Raw genomic sequence first — 9,951 nt, 5'->3', positions numbered from 1 at the left:
CTTGTGAGCACCACATGCACGAGCTTCAAGAAAAGCTGTAGCGATGCCAAGAGGCCCTCTCCTAGAGCAGCGCATGCGCGCTTCGCTCTAGGCGAGACCTAAAAAGGGGGGTCACAGATGTGGCAACCACTTTGCGTGCCATCTCACAGCGGCAGCAAACTGCGCGCACAGGCCCTGCAATGGCAGAGGCCTGAGATAGGTTTGTAAGCCCACCAGTAGCATTTAATTTACTGGCCCTGGTATTTGAGATACCACATTACTGGGGACTGATAGGTAAATTAAATACATCAAACAGGTGTAGATCAATCTTACCATGTTTACCACAGAGAGCGCACACACTTTACACTGGACAGCAGTGCTAAAGTGCCCTGAGTTCTAAAACCACCAACACCAGGTTAGAAAAAAGACTAGGCGGAAGGCAAAAAGTTCAGGGATGACCCTGCAAAAAGGGCCAAGTCCAACACTCAGTACCGGACAGAACTTGCCCATTTAAAGCACTGGCCCTGATGTACCTACTCGTCTGCGCCACATACTGTAGAACACTTTTTGCATCTTTGTATGATCACTTTAACACTGTTCAAGCCAATTCTGATATATATCATATACTAAATCCAGTACAGCTAATTTCTTCTCCATGCAGAACTCTAAAAGCTTCCAGGTATGAGTAGCTTATCTAAACCAGGTTTTTCTTTGCATTGTGGTATTTATGGTTCTGTGAATCCCCATATAAATCAGGACAAATAGTCCCAGAATTCAAAGAAAACACTTGGGCTGGGCTAGCTACTCGTTAATGGAATGGAAAACACAAGAGCTCTGCAACGTGTAATTTGTACATTTGTAAAAAGTACCTTTGGGGCAGGTGGTATGAGAATATTGGCAGAATTACTTATCAGAATTCTTCACTGTTAGAAATGGGGGTCTCTCATAGGCAATGGTTTGCACCTTTGTCCAAGTAGGGACCCTTGCTTCTAATCAGGGCAAGGGAGTTACGCCCTTAGACAACCCCTGCTCACCCCCTTGGTAGCTTGGCACGAGCAGACAGGCATATCTCAGAGGCAGTGTGTAAAGCATTTGTGCACACATACAGTAATACAGGAAAACACTACAATTAGTCACCACACCAGTTTACAATAATAAGTAATCTTTATCTAAATCAAACAAGACCAAAACGACAAAAATCCAACATAGTTATCAAGATTTGATTTAAAATGCAAAAACAGTTCTGTCCGTAGCAAACTATAGATGCAACTCTTTCAACACAAAGTACTTTGGATGCGTCAAAATCATAAGCAAAAACAGCCGCAAGGAAGGTGATGCATTGGTTCCTTACGCACAGGGAAGGTGATGCATCAGTTACTTGCTCCAGGGGAGGTGATGCGTCGGTTCCTTACTGAAGAGGAGGTGATGCGTCAGTTTCTTACTGTGCAGGGAGGTGATGTGTCAGTTTCTTACTGCGGCCGGGCGTTGCTGTAGACTTGGCGCCCCGGTGTGATGTGTGGGGATTTGAGAAGCATTGGCCCTCGATGCGGCGGCAGCAACGGCGTTGCAGTGATCTCTTCAGCCATGGTCCCCAATGAGTCGGTTATTGTAGTCGGACAGCAGGTCCTGCATCGGAATCGGTGCGGTGATCTCGGACTTCGGAGATAGGTGCACGAGAACCGTCGTGCGGCGACCTCTCCAGTCGTGGGCATGGGCTGCGTTGGTTTCTTCCGAGGCACGGTGGCGATGCATAAAAAACGGGTGCTGCTGCATCACTCTTCTTTAGTTGCTTCGCTTTCCCAGCTCCCAGCAGCAGGAACAACCTCCAGAGGCCCAACACAGGAACAGGCACCTCTTGGCAGGTCAGAACTCCCAGCAAAGGAGGTCAGGGGAGATGGTGGTGAAGCCTTTGTGTCCCTGAGCCTTCAGAACAGGAGGCAAGCTCTACTTCAAGCCCGTGGAGATCTTCTGCAAGCAGGATACACAGCACACAGCAAAGTCTTTGTCCTCTCCTTGGCAGAAACAGCCACTGCAGGCCAACCCCAGACAGTACACAGCAAAGGGGCAGTACTTCTCTTTCAGCTTTCCCAACTCTTCTCCTTGGCAGAGGTTCCTCTTGAGTCCAGAAGTAGTCTAAAGTCCTGGGGTCTAGGCCCCAATATTTATGCTCAATTTCTCTTTGTTCTTCTTTGTGCAATGGCCTCTGAGCCCAGTCCATACCATTTCTGTCCTCACTGGTGCAGCAAGACTACGGGGGTGGAGACAGCATTGTGCAAGGTAGACAGACCCTATTCAGGTGTAAGGAAAGCTCCTCCCACTACTCTAAATGCAACCAAGGTCTATTCAGCTCAGCACTGGGTCATCCAGGAAGTGCCAGGCACACCTCAACCCCCCCCCCCCCCCAGTGGCTGTCTGCAGTGAATGCATATCCCCAGCCCCTGTCACTCCAAAACCAGCCAGTCAATCCACAAACAGGCAGAGGCACTCAGAATGGTTAAACAAGAAAATGACTACTTTCCAAAAATGGCATTTTCAAACACAATTTGAAAAGCATCTTTACTAAAAGATGTGTTATTAAATTCTTAGTTCAGAGAGCCTAAACCTTATATCTCAATCTTTTCCCAATGGGAAGTTATGCTTATAAGATGTTATAAATAAACTCCCATTCTTATCCTATGGGACAGATGGCCTTTCGATAGTGAAAAACGAAATGCACTGTATTTCACTATCAGGACATGTCACACAGACCAGTATATGACCTACCTTTCACATACACTGCACCCTGCCCAAAGGGGTATCTTGGGCCTACCTGAGGGGTGTTTTACATGTAAGATAAGGGAGGGTTAGGGTCTGGCAAGTGGGTGCACTTGCCAGGTCGACATGGTGGTAAATACTGTGTGCAGACACTGCAGTGGCAGGTCTGAGAATCCTATGAAAAGCTGCTTGTGTGGGTGGCACAATCAGTGCTGCAGGCCCACTAGCAGCATTTGATTTACAGGCCCTGGGCACACACAGTGTTATGTTATGTTGTTGGCACTTATAACATGCGCAGCTACTCCAAGGAGTGTTCCGGCGCATGCCTAGGAGGTAGACTAACAGCTCAGGCAATCTTATATGAAGAGACATGTCTTCAGCTTCTTCCTAAATATGCTCGGGGCACGGACAGCTCGAAGCTCCACCGGAAGTTGATTCCAGGCCATAGCTCCCAGATGGGACAGGGAGCTACCACCGGACCTCTGTTTGAGGGCCCTTGGAACAATCGCCAGTAGCTTGTTAGAAGAACAAAGCTGCCTGGAAGGAGAGTAGAAACCAAATCTGGATGAAATAACGCAGAGTGAACCATTACAAGGGCCTTGAACTTCACCCTCGCACCCACAGGTAGCCAGTGCAGACCGCGAAGATGCAACCTGACTTTTGCCCGCTTGGGAAGGTTAAACAAGTGTCTGGCTGCAGCATTCTGGATCACCTGAAGTTTATTAAACAGATAGGCGGGCAGACCGACATAAAGAGCGTTGGCATAATCTATGCGGGAGGTAATCAAAGTTTGGATGACAGTGTTCCTAGCTTTAATGGGGAGCACTGGATGTAAATGTTTTAGGTAATTTCAGAATGCTGAAACATAAGCCCGATAGCCTTTTGATCTGAGGGCCAACACAGAGTTTATCATCAAAGCAAATACCCAGGTTTTTTACTGGACCATCATGGGGAGAAGGCATAGGGAACTCATCTGGCCAGAAAGACCGCCAGAGCTGATAGGTACAGTTCCCGAAAAGAAGAATCTCTGTCTTGTCCACGTCGCATTTTAGTTGTGCCTCTGCCAGCCAATGAAAAACTGCAGTGAGGCAGACCTTAGCCTGAGAACAGTTGGCTTCGCTGTCTTTGTCCCAAGAAAAGTACAGCTGAATGTCATCAGCAAATGAGATTACTTTGGCCCCAAGATCTTCGGTTAACTGAATAAGGGGCGACATCTAGATGTTGAATAAAAGAGGGCTCAGTATTGAGCCCTGAAGGACCCCCGTATCTAGAGCCAGGGGAGAGGCTGAAAAGGGCAGGATCCAAACGTGTTCGGATATGTCCGCCAGGTAAGATTTAAACCAATTCCAGGCTGGGCCATCCACTCCAAAAGTCAGAAGATGGGCTAGTAGCAGGGCTTTGGGGACCGTATCGATTGCCGCTGATAGGTACAAGAGAACCAGGACATCCCAGCCCCTCACATCAAGGGTTTCCCGGATAGCTTCCGATATTTCGGCCAGCGCCATTTCCGTGCTATGCTGGGCACGAAAGCCAGGTTGAGCTGTGTCGAGAAGTTCATATCTCTCAATAAAGCCAGATAATTGAATATTAACCTGCTTTTCATGGATTTTAGATATTGCCGGAAGAAGCGAGATAGAACAATAGTTGGAGGGCAGTAAAGGATCCAGAGACGGTTTCTTGAGAAGAGGAATGATCATGGCCTGCTTCCAGGCCAAATGAACCCTGGCGGAAGATAGAGACAGATTAAGTAGCGTGTTAACTGCCGGGTTGATGATCTCAGCTGCATCTACAAGCAACTTGGACGGGCATGGATCCTTAAGAGAGCCTGATTTGAGTGTTTTAAGTGCCACCAGAGAGTCCTGCAGAGAAATTGCTTCGAAGGGCACTAGTTTATGTTGAGGGACCGGGTCCCTTGTGCTAGAGAGGTAGTTAGTTGCACTGAGATTAACTTGAATGAATCTGATCTTGTCCATAAAGTGGCCAGCCAGTGCCTCGAACCATTCCTGCGAGGCCGTCATGTCACGACTCTCAGCTTTGGGTGCAGATAAAGCCCTTCACAATGAAAAGTATTTATTTGGCTTTGTTGCCCTACAATCCTCATAGTATAGGCATTTTACTTTGAAAATAGCAGCATAATACTCCTTTTGAGCCTTTTTAAGATTCTCTTTGTCAAGTGAGCTATACTTATGCCTCCACTTATGTTCTAGCTGCTTGCATTTTTGTCTTGCTAGCCTGGAGAACCAGAGCTTGGAAGGTGATTTCCTACCCCCTCTCAAATGGATAGGGGGGGGAATTGGTCAACCACATTATTGAGCAATTTGTGGCAACTGCCTAAGGCCTCCTCAATATCACCCGAGAGCATGGGGATGGACCCAGCTAGCAAATCTTTAAATTCCCCAGGATCAATCTTATTGAGAGCTCTCCCATGTGAACTGAAGGCCTTACTGCCATGAGATGAATTATGAGAGCTACACCATGAACATTTGTTGAGAGAGTGATCTGACCAGATCACAGGGAGGAGATGTTCTATTGATAAAGGCATATTTGAACAAACCAGATCCAGGATATGCCCATCTTGGTGAGTAGGGAGTGTACCCCATTGCTTAAGCTGTACTAGGCTTAAAGTATCAAGAAATTCCACAGCCTCTCCTGAGTTACTATTATCAATATGAATATTTAAATCAGCAAGAATTAAAAATTGGGAATATTGTAGCACCATTGGGGTCATAGTGTTGTCCGGAGCTGTGAGGAACGGGCCGGCTGGGCCAGGGGATCTATAGACCAAGACTCCACCCACAAAGTATTGGGGGGAGATTTTGACTCAAAATCCCAGATCTTCAGCATCCGCAAATTCATTTTTGAACATTCTATTGACAATTCCAATCATCCCTTAGCACATTTGCTATGCCTCTACCATGACCCACCATGCGGTTGAACATTATGATTTTATAGCCATCAAGGTTGGCCATTTCAATCACCGAACTGGAGTCCTCCGATAACCAGGTTTCGGTGATAAATAGCTAGTCTAGTGGCTCACCAGCGAGTAAGTCAATAATGTCTTGCCTGTGCTTAGATACAGAGGGGGCATTTCTCAGTGCCGCCCTCAGAGTATGCTTGCGTTGATTGCCTTGTTTCTGTCTTCTAATTGGGAGCGCTGAAGTGTGACTGGTTCAGCCTGAAGGAGCATTTACTACACTTCCTAGTGAAAGTTGCAGGAGTTCAGAGCTACTGTACGTACGATGAGGCAGCCTACGAGCGCACCCGGAACCGGCAGCATGGCTGGCGCTGTCCGCATCCTGGGACGCTGACGTGCACATACAGGCATGCCTTAGGCATGCCCGCTGCACACGTCTGCGCAGCTGGTGCCTTTAACATCCTGCCCCTGCCAACGACTAGATCGCTACTTTGTAGAATGCGCTGCTTCTTTCTATGCGTGTTATTCAAGATTCTAATCATTTTAAGCAGCAACTCAAAACTCTCTTGTTCTAATTCCTTTTCTGCTCTGCTGACCTCTAAGCTCGCGCCGGGACACTCCTAGGAGTAGCTGTGCGAGCTATAAAAATACAATAACATAACATAACATCGCGCCGAACACAAAATGGCATCTCTAGACGGCACACCAGGAAACAGTGGCCTTCCCCACTTCCCAGCACCCCCCAGGCAATTCAGATTCAATACAGTCGGAACCACAGAAATGCGTGGGCACGCTGTACAAGATAAGAGCAAATGCTAAAAACAGAGGTAAAAACTGTATAAACGGTTAAAAAGACAAAAAAAAGGGCAGGGAGCGAGACACGAAGAGGAGAACAAAACGGAGCTGACAACACGTCTGACTACCTAGGCAATTGCGCCAGCGCAGCTGGTGCCTTTAACAGCCTGCCTCTGCTAACAACTAGAGCGCGCCTCTGACACAAAATGACGTCTCTAGACCACACACCAGGAAACAGTGGCCTGCTCCACTTCCCAGTACCCCCCAGGCAATTCAGATTCAATACAGTCGGAACCACAGAAAAGCGGGGGCGCACACAGTACACTGTACTAGGGACTTAGTAGTAAATCAAATAAGCCAATCATGGAAACGCCAATCCATAAACACAATTTACAGGGAGAGCATATGCACTTTAGCACTGATCGGCAGTGGTATGGTGCCAAGAGTCACAAAACCAACAAAAACAGGTCAGAAACTGGAGACCAAAAAGAAAAAAGTCTGAGGATAAACCTGCTGAAAAAGCCAGGTCTAACATTTCCCCTAAGAATGAGAGAAAGGAAGGTAAGCCAAAACACAATCTTTCACTGTACTCCTCCCATTACCCAAGCAACTTGCTAGTAGTAGAGCCTCCTGGCTGGACAGGGTAATCTTCCCTACACAGGCAATGAAGACAAGCTCGGTAAGGGAAGGCAAGATGCAAAATATACTCTACTACAGAAAGATACTAGTATTCATCATATCATAAAATTATCACAAAAAATATAAATAGGTTCATAGCCAAGCTCATTACAAAAATGATAAATGCTGTCTTTAAGTAACAGCAAAATAAATAATTTCAGCTGATCTTACTGGCTTGCAAAACTCACATTTTAAGCGATAAGGTCCATGTTGCCTTGCCTCCAAGATAGGCATATCTGGTCAGCAGAGATAGCATAAGAAGAAAAACATAGCAGTTATGGGTTACTATACATCCTCTAATAGCAGAATGGAACAAGCCTCTTGTAAACTGCTTAGTGGTCTAAAACTGAGGCATCAAACACCTTCAGGTTGACTCAGGAGGCTTAGGAAGAAATGTCATTGTGAGCTTAGTATCCTGCAGCTTGTTTCTCCATGTTCTCCTATGTGCTGTCTTAAAGCCTCCTGACAAAGAAATGACAGTTTAAGCAATGAAGATATACCAAAATCATCCCCTCCAAGATCTCATCTGGTATTGTCTTTGAGCTGCCACAGCAGCCACCCCAATTAAACAGCTGCCTCAAGCCCATCAGATTCCACATCAGAAGCTAGCCAGAGCTGTTTATCCATAAACTGCAGACTAGAGCCACAAGCTTGCCCTCTCTTCCAAAGCAACCAGAACAATCTGAAAGACCTGGTGTTGCAACTATGCTGTATTAGGTCATAAAGGCCTTAGAGAAAAAATGTAAAGATATTGAACCCATTCAATTAACTCTCTTAACTACATGTCAAGAGGATCAGAACAGCCAGCCTTCCCCTAGGCCAGATTCCTGCATCTTGCCAAATTGAGGAAACAAGAATCAGTTCTTTTAATTCTCATAAACCTCCTAATCAAAGGTTAACAAAGAGTACAACAACTTCCATATCTACTGGACCAAAATTCTCAAATGTAAGGACAGTGATGAGAATGACTGAACAATGAGGCTATACAGCCAATGCCATTTCCAACAGATGCTCACAGAACGTCTTATCCCCAAGGCCAACATTATTATGTCAAGAAAAGGAAAGAGCATAGAGTGCTGTTTTGCAGCTGGTATCTGCAAATATGGATTTGTTTGCTGGAGGGCTCGGGGATGACACAACATTGTATAGTTACTTGTGACAATACTAATAATCCTTACAACATTCTTGTCTTCCCAGTCGGTAGTGGCACCAGCCTGCCACCACACATCCAATGTCAATATTCTATATAAAATCATCTTCGATTTTCCTATTGAAAAGCTTATTGTGCAATGTTTTCTGCCAGCTCATTTATGGCATCTTCACTTCTGGTTGGCCCTCTCCATGTCAACATTTACAAGCATACCTTTATTCTTAGTTTGCTCCTTGTACGACCTGATATCTTTATTGTGGTTTCCTGCAATGTTTTGCCTTCCAGCCCCCTGTTTTTGCTGTCTTCGCTTTTGCCGCCTTTAGGGCTCTACTCACTTTACCACTGCTATCCAGGGCTAAAGTGCCTGTGCTCTCTCCTTTAAACATGGTAACATTGACTTGCAAACCAATTGGCATATTTAATTTACTGGTAAGTCCCTATTCATATGGTACTACATGTACCCAGGGCCCTATAAATTAAATGATACTAGTGGGCGTGCAGCACTCTTTGTGTCACCCACTTAAGTAGACCTTTAAACATGTCTCGGGCCTGCCATTGCAGCCCGTGTGTCCTCAGTTTTAAACTGCCATTTCGACCTGGCAAGATAAACCTCTTGCCAGGCCCAAACCTCCTCTTTTAATACATATGTCATCCCTAGGTTAGGGTCTAAACAGCTCATAGGGATGGGTGCGGTGCATTTAAAAAGTACAACATGTACTTTTAAGTTTTACATATCCTTGTAGTGAAAAACTCCTAAATTCGGTTTTCACTACTGTGAGGCCAACTCTCCCATAGGAAAACGTTGCCTTATCACATTTAATAAGTAGTAACTTTAATTTGGAAGTAGATAGGAATGTTGAGTTTGCTGTCTAAGGAATTGTAATTTAAAACCCTCTTCAATTCTGAAAATGTCAGTTTTAGAAAGTTGGCATTTCCTTCTCCTAACCATTTGGTGTTTGCAGCCTGTTTTCTGGGTCACATGATCTATAGCTGGCAGCTGGCAGTTGGTCAGACAGTGAAACAAAGGAGCGTAGGTGTTGGTAAGATGGGCCATCTCTAACTTGATGACGAGGTTGAGCTGTCACCTACCGCACTTTCTCATCACAAAGGCTCTGCCTGAGCACAAACACAAAGGGATTGACTCTAGCCTATGTGGACCTAGACAATCTGGACCAGGGCTGGGAGGCAGGAAATTCCAAGCACTTCTGGGAGTGGAAACATACAGAACCCTCTACTACTTCAAAGGGGGGCACCAGGTATAAATATTTGACCATCAGACCCAACTCTTCAGTATACCTCTGGACCTATGAAAGACTCAGAAGGACTGCTGTGTTGCTCTGCAAGAAGGACTTCTACTCTGTTGTCCTCTTCCTGCTATCTGAGTGAAAGAACTGGTCCTGCATCTTGAACTCAGAACCACCAGAGTGACTCCAAGGACTAGTTGGCTGGCCTCCTGATCAGAGTCTCAAGGACAAAAAAGGTTCCAACCACCTTGAGCCCAGCACCTGGACTCCGCTGGGAGTCCTAATCCCCAAGTGGTGCCACCCAAGTCCTAAACTTCTTGAAGTTGGTCTGAACCTGAACTGCCAGCCCAGCTGTTGTCCTACGAAGCAGTACTGACACAGCACAACATATCTCCTTGGAGGCGCATCATAACTGCCACATTGCGACACATACCCGA

The sequence above is a fragment of the Triturus cristatus genome, chromosome 5_2, assembly GCF_964204655.1.
Source record: "Triturus cristatus chromosome 5_2, aTriCri1.1, whole genome shotgun sequence".
NCBI classification, from domain to species: Eukaryota; Metazoa; Chordata; class Amphibia; order Caudata; family Salamandridae; genus Triturus; species Triturus cristatus.
Note: the sequence above shows the minus strand (reverse complement) of the source record.